Raw genomic sequence first — 10,827 nt, forward strand, 5'->3', positions numbered from 1 at the left:
AAATTTTCGCAAACATAAATTTTGGTAATTACGTTCAACCATTTCAAAGTTGGACGGGTCAAACAAAGAATGAAGTAGTGACATTCAGAGGTGATGAAAATTCACCCAAAATGAGTCAAACGAGTTAATTAAGGAAAATGGAGGGGCCAAGATGACCCACGGGTCATGAACTGAAGCAAAGGGATCATAAGGGCCTCGTCTTAAAGAGATGAAAGCTTAAGAAAATAGCCTACGAGGTTAGGTGAAAGAACCTACGGGTCAATAGTGTAAGGTGAGGGAACTTGTTACGATTCCTCGCGTAGAACGAGAACGGAAAACAATAAATCAGGGGTTGTCAATTCCCTTGATATGAGTAATTGACATAGTTAAAGAGAAAAACGTTAGACTAAAATTCAGTTTTAGTAAGAAATAACATTTTTATAAATATAAATTCTGATAGGAAATTGAATAGTAAGCATAAAGGATTCAAGTCTTGACGCTGATAGGCGCAAGACGATATATTCGAAAAGTGATCTTTTTGAAAATGAAAGGTAGATATAAATTAAACATGCGTGACATGATCACGGTCAAGAAATGCAATGTGAAGTGGAATCACATTATAACCAAGCGAGCGGTAAAAAGTAACTGGACTAATAAGTCTAGTTAGTGAGACCGGTTTGTAAGCGGTAGATTCGGTATAACTGAACTGAATAAATGAATTTTGAAAACAGAAGAAATTGTTGCTAAAAGTGAAAGATTTCACTAAAGACCTTTAAACGGGTCAAGGTAACGGATTCACCAAGAGTTCGATAATATATAAAAGCGATGGACATCGCTAAGTTAACTAAACTAGTAAAAATAACGGAATTACGTTATTTCAAGTTACATTATGTCGTATTGTAACACCCCAAATTTCGTAAGATATACTACAATGCTTTAATCGCAATATTTGGCGAAAAGAAATGATAAATATAGAATTCTACCATTAGTAAAGTTTTATAAACTATGGAAAGTATAAAACACATGTGCACATGAAGTTAACCAAGTTAGTATGTAAAATGAAATAAATGCCATGTTTTAAAAGATAAGGGGGTTAAAATGAAAAATGTTATAAATAAAACACTTGACCAAAAGTTAGTCAGTGTTTGGTGATGGTGTGTGATCGAGAGAAAGGGGAGGGGAAGAACAAAAACCCTAATCAGCCTAAATTCTTCAAATTGAGGGAGGAATTTGGCTCAAAACTAATGCATGAACCAAGATTCTTGACCACCCAAGTGTTCTTCACACCAAGTAAGTCGAATTTTATGCTTTGTTGATGTTTGACAAAATGGGTTATGATGAACTCATGAGTTTCGGTTGAAATTAGCATGATTATTTGTTAATCCTATCATGTTAAGGTTTAAATTTTAGTTAGTTGAATGATTTAGAATGAAACCCATTGCATGAGAGTGAACATGATGATCACGATGATCTTGTAGATGATAAATTGTGATTTTGTGTTGTATGAAGTGTTGTACAATAGATTGTGATAGGTAAGCTTGACGTGGAATTGATGATTGTGAGACTTTGCTTGAATAAGATGATTCATGAGGTGAATGTAGGAAGAATATGCTTAGGACACTTGTACATTATGCTTAGAAAGTGGTACGCACGCCAAGTGTTTGATAAAATGACTAGGTGAAGCTAGAAAGTGAAATTGTATGCAAGTCGTGAGTTTACATGTATAGAAAGCGATTGTGATAAAAGTAGTAGTTTACTAACTGGAAATATATGCTTTAGATGGAACTCGTATACGAATTCGGTTTGAAAGTATATGTTGGTCAAATTTATGCATTAGGAGCTTGTACCTTGTGCTTGAATGGTGTAATGCTCACCTTGTATTAGATGTGCTTGAATCAAGGTAATTAAGAGCGAAGGTGTATGATATGTGAAAGTATATGTAAGCATATGTGTATGCGAGTATGATTATGTGATCATGTGGTTGTAAGTACTCTAGCATCATAGGTACGAAATGTACATAGTGTCGTATGGTAGGTGCTAAATTAATATGTGTTTTATGCGTTAACATGATGGATTGCATGAGTCTAAAAGATGTGGTTTTGGATGTATGCTTTATGTTTATTAGACTTGACCATGAAAGTCAAATGTGAGTTACGCTTTTGATATGATCATTATATGTGAAATCGTGTACACTTACAAGGATGTGATTGCGGTAACATGAAAGCATTAGGGATCATGTGGACGTGGACTCAAGCACGAAAGACTAACGGGTCAAGAGAGGACAAGGAAGCCAATGCGAAAATGGACGCTCAAGGTAAGTGATTCCGTAATCACTTCTTAGTTATTTATGTAAAGTTATATGCAACTTAACTAGGTATGATAATTGAAGTCGAATAGGAACAAATGGTATGATATCGATGAAGTATTAAACGGATCTCAGCTTTGATCCGAGCAAGGTATGCGTGATTAAGAATCGTAACTAGGTAGTAGGATTGGTTACTTATGCAAGGTAGTGCTTTGTTGTTAATAATGGGGCAAAGTTGTCAAGAACGCCCTTGGTGGGGATTTCGGATAAACGACCTTAAAAGTCATTTAGAAGTGAGTTATTCGATTAGAGTAATGTCTTGGTTTAGTATGAAAGCGAAGTATAGGGTTTTGTATGTTATAGACCTTTTAATGTATAAATACCCATAACGGGTCGAATAATTCATAAGTGAATAATAGGCCAAGAGCGTGTAAGTCAAGAATTTCCTTAACTCGGATGTTGGGTTTTAGGTCCATATGATAAATGGTGAATTTACAAGCATGTAGAAAGAAACGGGGGGTTAAACGGGTAAACGGTTCAAAAGTTATGCGCGTTTTAGTGCGTACGGACGACGAAACGGAACTGCAAAAAACTGCAGTTTCTAGAGGGCGTCGCCGACGGGTATGGGGGCGTCGCCGACGGGCTCCAGAAAGTGAACTTTTGTGCTGACGGGTTAATTTCCTGTCTACGGGTTTTTGGGCTACGGGTAAATGCAAGGCCCGTCGCCGACGGCCCTAGGGGCGTCGGCGACGGCCTCCCCAAGTTCCAAAAGCTGAAATCTTGTTATTTAAGTTAATTTATGTATCGTAGGCTTCGGTTTGTCATCCGTGGTCTACAGCGGACCTTCCAAACATGTTTTTGATGGTACCTTAGATGTTTATGAGCTATAAAGCTAAGTCTAAGACCCATGTAAATAATGTATGATTAGGTAAGAGGTACGCGTGATCTAGCACGTGTACATAAAGGTATGCATGTATGTAATGATGTAGGAAGGGTTTGTACGTATATAGATGTGCATGTATGTATGTATAAAGATATGTACGAGCGTATGCATGTATGTAAAGATGTAGGAAAGGTACGTACGTATGTAGAAGTATATGTATGTATGTAATAAGTCATGTATGAGAGTATACACGTATGTAAAATTGAAGAGAAGATATGTACGAATGTAGATGTGTATGTATGTATGTATGTAATTACGCATGTATGCATGATTTTGTCACGTTGAGGGTTAACGTTATTAATGGTGCACCTTGAGATTGAAAAGTAATGCAGGTACATTATTGAAGCATCACCAGAAAATGGATACGCATGTGAAATGCTTAAAGTTTGAAAGATGACGAAATGTGAAGTGTACGCGAATGAATCTTGTTTATATAATGTGTACTAATGTTATGAATGTATGTGGTGAGTGCAGGTTATACGGATAACAGGCGAATTATCACAAGAATTAGAGATCGAAGACCGAGTCGCGAGATAGATTGTACGGGAATAATTAAGTATATACTATTAGTAACATGACTTATATTTTATCTTTGTAAAAGATACATTTTAAAACGAACTTTCAAGTAAGTCAAGACGTTTGTAATGAAAGAAATTTTATGGCACGAATTTCCGCTGCGACTTTTGATAAATACGAATTAGGGCGTAACACGTATGAGGTACGTAGAGGTTCTGTAACCAAAAAGACATTACCATAATTTTTCTGGTAATACTAACAATTGGTTAAAGTATGAGTAATGCTTGATTACTCAAGTCAAACGCATTGAGTATAGAACTCAATGAACTATGTAAGCAAGGTTTTGAGGACGAAACCTCTTTAAGGGGGGTAGACTTGTAACACTCCGAAAATGGGTTTGGTGATCAAACCACATTAGCACTAAAAGACGGGTAAAGTACCGTTAGTGGTAAAATTTACCCGGTAAATATTAGGATTTAAATAATTAATCCTAATATTAAATAAAAAGTGAATAGAAGCTTTTAAGGAATAAAATGGATAAAAGGCCCGAGTTAACGGGACCTAAAATAAACTTAGTCATGAATATTCCTGAACCCGCTAAGTTAACTAGGAATATTAAACCTAGTTAATAAGTGGGAATATTATTGAAAATAATTAGGTTGTGACCTAATTAATAACTAACCAAACACGAGGGACCAAAGCCGGGTAACTTGAAAATGGAATTATAAACTTACAAATAAAACACAACACACACACAAGAGTGTGTGTGTGCGTGCGTGAGAATGGCCAGGAGAAGCTCCTAGAGAGCTCAAACCCTAGAATCAACAAATTCACCAAATTGGGGCTCGAATCAAGATCCAAATCAATGCATGAACGCGTAGAAACGATCACCAAGTCAAGGGGATCGTGAGGTATGTTGAATTTCTAACATTCATGAAGTTGTAAAAATTTGATAATCATCCTAATCGCGAATTAGGCATGAATTAGAGAAGCTATGGCTAGATTAGTGATGAATACTTGCTTAGGAACGAAACCCTAAGTGAAAATCATGCATATGATGCTATGACTTGAATGATTTGGTGATTACCTACATGTGTGTTAAATGGGTTTATTGACAATTTGAAGAACACTTGGATTAGAGTGTTAATTTGATGAATATTGATTGTTATGAAATAAGTTCTTGATGTAGTCCATGAACACTAGACATAGAGGTTTGATTTTGATGTAAATCTTGGTGAAAATAATTAGTTATGAACTAGTTAGTAAATATGTGAAATTATGCACATTAGGTGTTTGTTAAAATGCCTAAATGAGAACTAAAGTTTCGAATTTTAGAGTGAAAACGCATATTTGAATGATATGGCAATTACGCGTGATATGAAGTGATGAGAGTTCTAAATACAATGTTGATTTAGAACTTAATGTAGTAAACATGTGATTGAAAGTAGTTAACTTTAGATAAGTCAAGTTAACTAATCATGAAGCCGAATAGTAGCTTCGGCATAGAAAATAAGTGAGGTGGAATAGTTGTGATTGTTAATGACTAATTTAACCGCCTTGTAAATGTTTGACAATAGTTTGACGCGTAACAAGCTAGGTGAAAGCTTAGGAGAGGGAACGGGTCAAACGGAGCAAGTACGAAAAGAAAAGCGTGGCGTGGATGCGAGGTAAGTGTAATTTATACACTTATGTAGAATACTCGTTTATTCGATACGTTGTAAACGTGATAATGATAATATTGGAAATATGGAAATTTGTCAAAGGTCGACTAATGTAAGTCAAGGATAAAAGGATACCCATGGTGTCAGCCGAAATGGGTTGAAATTGTAAGAAAAGAGTGTAAAAGAAAAAGGGTATGGTTATAAAATCCGGGATGGGATGGATGTATCAATTGGAAATCAAAAACGATGTTTTTGATTAAATAAATAATGTTGGGCATATAGCCCAAATGGGTTGAATGGTGGTGATAACACCATTTGACAATATCGACTAATGTGGTTGTCAAGTCTTATGTTAATAGGACCGATTAGCAGATTGGATAATTGCGTCACCATTGATGGTGTGATAATGAAAACAAGGTATAAATCGGGTCTACTTGTTGATCCGGGCCAGGTACGTGTAATTATGTTGTAGTTAAAAGTGCTATTTTGGTCGAATAATTTGAGAGAGTCCTTAGTCATAAAAGGACTAAAATCGACCAAAACGCCCTTGTAGGCCAAATGGAACAAATGATCCTTAAGGGTTGTTTGGAAACAAGTTTTACAATTAGATAATTACTTAGGAGTAGTATAGAAGTTAAAGGATGTAACACGTTAGTCAAATGGCTCTATTCGAGTCTTTGCCATAAAATAACGATTTGAAGGGGTAAATTTTGGTATATATAAATCACCACATTGAATCCACCACAAATATAGTTGTGGTAGAAGATCCTTTGATAAGAAATGTGGACATATGTATTTAGAAATGAATGAAAGTAATTGGTGCTTATAATATGCTTAAATACCTCAAATGGGTCAAAATAAGCATATGGGTGAAAATGGGTTAAAGAAGGTATATAATTCTATAATCGGAACCTAATATGTTAGACATCATTGAATTTAATAGGTTTGTGAGAAATAAGGGTCAAACAAACTTGTATGTTTGATAAAATCACAAACGGGTCAAATTTTGGTAAAAGAGTAATAAGCCGAAGACTTAAAAGTCTTAAATTTTATCAAGCCGGATGTCGGATTTTAACTCCATATGATGGAGAATCAAATTTCAAACATGTAGGAAGAAACGGTAGGTCAAACGGATAAGCAGTTCGAAAGATACGAAAGGTTTCGTCTCAGATTACGACAAAATGGGAAAGCTGGATGCAGGGTCCACCGTAAATTACGGTGCCACCGTAATTTACGGTGGAGCTGATATGGCTACGGTGATAACCTACTGTTGTACGGTAGAAGAATATGAACACAGGGGCCACCGTAACTTACGGTGCCACCGTAAGTTACGGTGGAGATCATTTTTCAGGTTCTTGTTTTCTTTTGAAAATGAATTGTTTCCCGGACTCGTTTGGACATGATTTAAACCCCGTAAGACTAAAGCATTTCATGTTTATGAAATGTAGGTACACTTTGGGATGCCGGAAGACGATCAAGCTCAACGAAGAACCGAACACGATATAGATACACGCTTCCGCACTTTGCCACGTTGTAAATTTTAAACAACGAATTCAACCACGTGATGTAGAATAACTTATGATTTGTAAAAGTTTTAATAAACCCGTATTTTTATTGTTTGTGTAGTCCTTGCCACACATCAGATTGAGGTATTTTACATGTAAAATCGTTAAATCGAAAATAGGGTGTTACAACATCAGTGGATACAACACTGATTTTGAACAACAGTGCTTATCAAAGGAATAAGAGAATAGGGGATGCCTTTCAGCAGTGGACAGACTTTTGAAGTAGAGCAGACTTTTGAACTCATCAGTGGTTATGGCAGACTTTTAAGGATTTAATGAAAAATTCATTTTTAGCTATTTTTAAGGATGGATTTTTGATTTTCTGAAAACATTTTAATGCTTTTATTCATAGAAAAACAGGATTTTGCCTATTATTCCATGTTTAGCATGCCAATCCTAGAGACCAAGCTTTTAAAGGTGGATGTGTCTAATGCTTTGGTCAGCACATTTGCCAGCTGATCCTTAGTTGGAACATGATGCAGAGAAATCAAACCTTTTTCATAGCAATCCCTCACAAAGTGATGTCTGATGTCAATGTGTTTGGTAGTTGAATGAGAAACTGGATTTTTGATGATATTTTCTGTTGCCTGGCTGTCCAACATTAGTGGTGTCTTCAAGGCAGTGATACTAAAATCCAGCAACTGATTTTGAAGCCAGAGCAGTTGGGCTGTACAGCTTGCAGCAACTATACATTCTGCCTCAGCAGTGGATGTGGAAACAGCTGCTTGCTTTTTGCTTTGCCAAGACACTAAGCAATTTTCTAGGAATTGGCACCCTCCTGGAGTGGACTTCCTTGTTTTGTCACATCCAGCAAAGTCACTATCTGAGAAACCTGAAAGCTCAATTTTACCATCAGCTAGATACCAGATACCAAGTGTGGGATCACCTTTGAGGTATCTGAATATCCTTTTTACAGCAATAAGGTTTGACTTTCTAGGGGCTGATTGGGATCTTGCACAGACACATGTTGCAAACATGATGTCTGGTCTAGATGCAGTTAGGTACAATAAGGACCCAATCATGCTTCTATATAAGGTCTGATCAACCAAATCATCCTTCTCATCAGGCATGACTAGTTTATTGGTTGCAATGGGTGTACTGCATGGCTTACAATCATCCATATCAAATTTCTTTAAAAGTTCTTTGGCATATTTGCCTTGATGGATAAAAGTGCCATTTTGCAGTTGTTTTACTTGGAGACTAAGAAAACACTGGAGTTCACCTATTGCACTCATTTCAAACTCAGCTGTCATGAGTTGCCTAAACTCCTCACACATTTTGTTACATGTGCTTCCAAAGATGATGTCATCCACATAAATTTGGACAATCATCAAATCCTTCCCTCTCCATTTTAAAAACAATGTTTTATCAATTCTTCCTCTAGTGAAACCAATGGAGAGTAGGAAGGTGGAGAGAGTTTCATACCAGGCTCTTGGTGCTTGTTTCAAGCCATACAAAGCTTTATTCAGCTTGTAGACATGATCTAGATTAAATGGATCCTCAAAGCCTGGAGGTTGACAAACATAAACCTCTTCTTGAATCTTACCGTAGAGGAATGCACATTTAATATCCATTTGATACACCTTGTTGTTGTGGTTGACAGCAAAGGCCAGAAATAATCTGATAGCTTCAAGTCTTGCTACAGGGGCGAATGTTTCATCATAGTCAATGCCCTCTTCTTGTCTGTAACCTTGAACCACAAGCCTGGCCTAATTCTTGACAACAATGCCCCTTTCATCAGTTTTGTTTTTGAAGACCCACTTTGTGCCAATAGGACTTACATTCTCTGGAAGTGGTACAAGCTCCCATACTTGTTGTCTTTTAAGCTATTGGAGCTCCTCTTGCATGGCTTCTACCTAGCTATTGTGTTTCAGTGCCTCTTGGTACTTGACTGGCTGATGGAGAGATAGAAAACCAGCAAAAAGACAAATGCTTTGGGATTGACTTCTTGTGAGCACCCCTTCATTGATGTTGCCAATAATTTGATCTGGTGGATGAGATTTCAAGAAGATTAACTCTCCTTGGTATGGAACAATGGCATTAAGTGGTGAGGGCTGCAGATGTGAATCATTTGAGCTAGCCACTGCTGGTGACTTTGATGATCTAGCAATGGCTTCAAAAGGTGGTGGAATAGGAGGTAAAGGTGTGGACACATGCTGACTTTGATCCACTGTTTGAGGACTTTTATCAAAAGTGTTTGATGATGTGGAAGCAGGGGTTAAGGGGCTACTTTAATCAACAACTGTTGAGGTAGCAGTGGTTGAGCTTTGACAACTGTTTTGAACACCTGCTGCTCTTCCCATGGTGACAGACTTTTGTTGAGGAATGATGATCTCATACCCATAGTCTGGTGATGAATTCTCAGATGGACCTGCATTGTTAGTCTTGACAGCAGTATTTTCAAAAGTGAATTTATCAAGATCAAACAAATCTGTAGGATTTGCTGGGATTTTCAGTGGTGAAAGTTCATTGAACTTTACATTCAAAGTCTCTTCCACTGTTTTGGTCCTTGTGTTAAACACTTTGTAGGCCTTAGCAGTGGTTGAGTATCCCAGGTGATAACCACAATCAATTTTGGCTGCAAACTTTGAGATAGAATCTTTTAAGTTTAAAATGAAGCATGGGCAGCCAAAAACTTTGAAGTATGAGATTAATGGCTTTATTTTATACAGCAGTTCATAGGCAGTCTTTTGATGCCTGGGGTTGATCAAAACTCTGTTTTGGTCATAGCAAGCAGTGTTTACTGCCTCTGCCCAAAAGTTAATGGCAAACCTGAATCTGCAAGCATGGTTCTGGCAGCCTCTATCAAAGTTTTGTTCTTTCTTTCTACAACCCCATTTTGTTCTGGTGTCCTTGGAATGCTGTATTGCCTCACAATTCCTTTTGACACACAGAAATCATCCAACTCCTTGTTCTTGAACTCTGTGCCATTGTCACTTCTGAAGATTTTTACTAAAATGTCAAACTGTTTTTCAACCTGTTTCACAAAGTCTTGCAGAATGCCTGCAGTCTCATCTTTTGAGTGTAAAAAGTAAGTCCATGTAAACCAAGAAAACTCATCAACAATAACCAGACAATATCTCTTTTTCTTAAGAGTCATGACTTTAACTAGGCCAAACAAATCCATATGAAGCATTTACAAGCATTTGGTTGTTTTGGACTCATCAATGGATTTGTAGGAGCTTTTTCGTTGTTTTCCTTTTAGACAGGAAACATAATGCTCAGGACAAGTGAACAGTTTTTGAGGTAAACCTCTTACTAACCCCTGTTTTGAAATGGCAGTGATTGTCTTAAGATTTGTGTGCCCCAATCTTCTATGCCATAGTTCTGTCTCTGTGTTTTACATTTTTCATGTTTTGACTTTTATTCAATTCCAAACTCTACATCACTTTCTGGAGAATTATACGCAAACTGGTGCATAAACGTACTCAGTTTAATGCGACAAATACTCCGGAACATCAACATATACTCAACATACCTTAAATAACCTTTACATAACTTAGAAATAAGTTTTGAAGGCTTTGGTGTGGCAAAAACAAGTTAATTCGCTTACAGGGACTAAACTTGACAAACTGCGAAAGTATGCCAATTTGAACTATAACAAACATTCCGGAACATGTCCATAAGTTAAACATACCATAAATATCCTTTACATAGCTTAGAAATAGGCTTTGAGGGGTTTGGTATGCTAAAACAAACTTTTGGATCATTCAGGGGCTAAAAGTGTCAAAAAGTGCACAAGTTTGCACTTTCGCGCATAACTTACGTTCTGAATACATCCGAACATCCAAAAATTTATGTAAGCATCCTTATATTATGCCTTAGTGTCTGGCATGAGAAAAATCCATTCGTCGCGTC

This window comes from Helianthus annuus, chromosome 10 (assembly GCF_002127325.2).
Source record: "Helianthus annuus cultivar XRQ/B chromosome 10, HanXRQr2.0-SUNRISE, whole genome shotgun sequence".
NCBI lineage: Eukaryota > Viridiplantae > Streptophyta > Magnoliopsida > Asterales > Asteraceae > Helianthus > Helianthus annuus.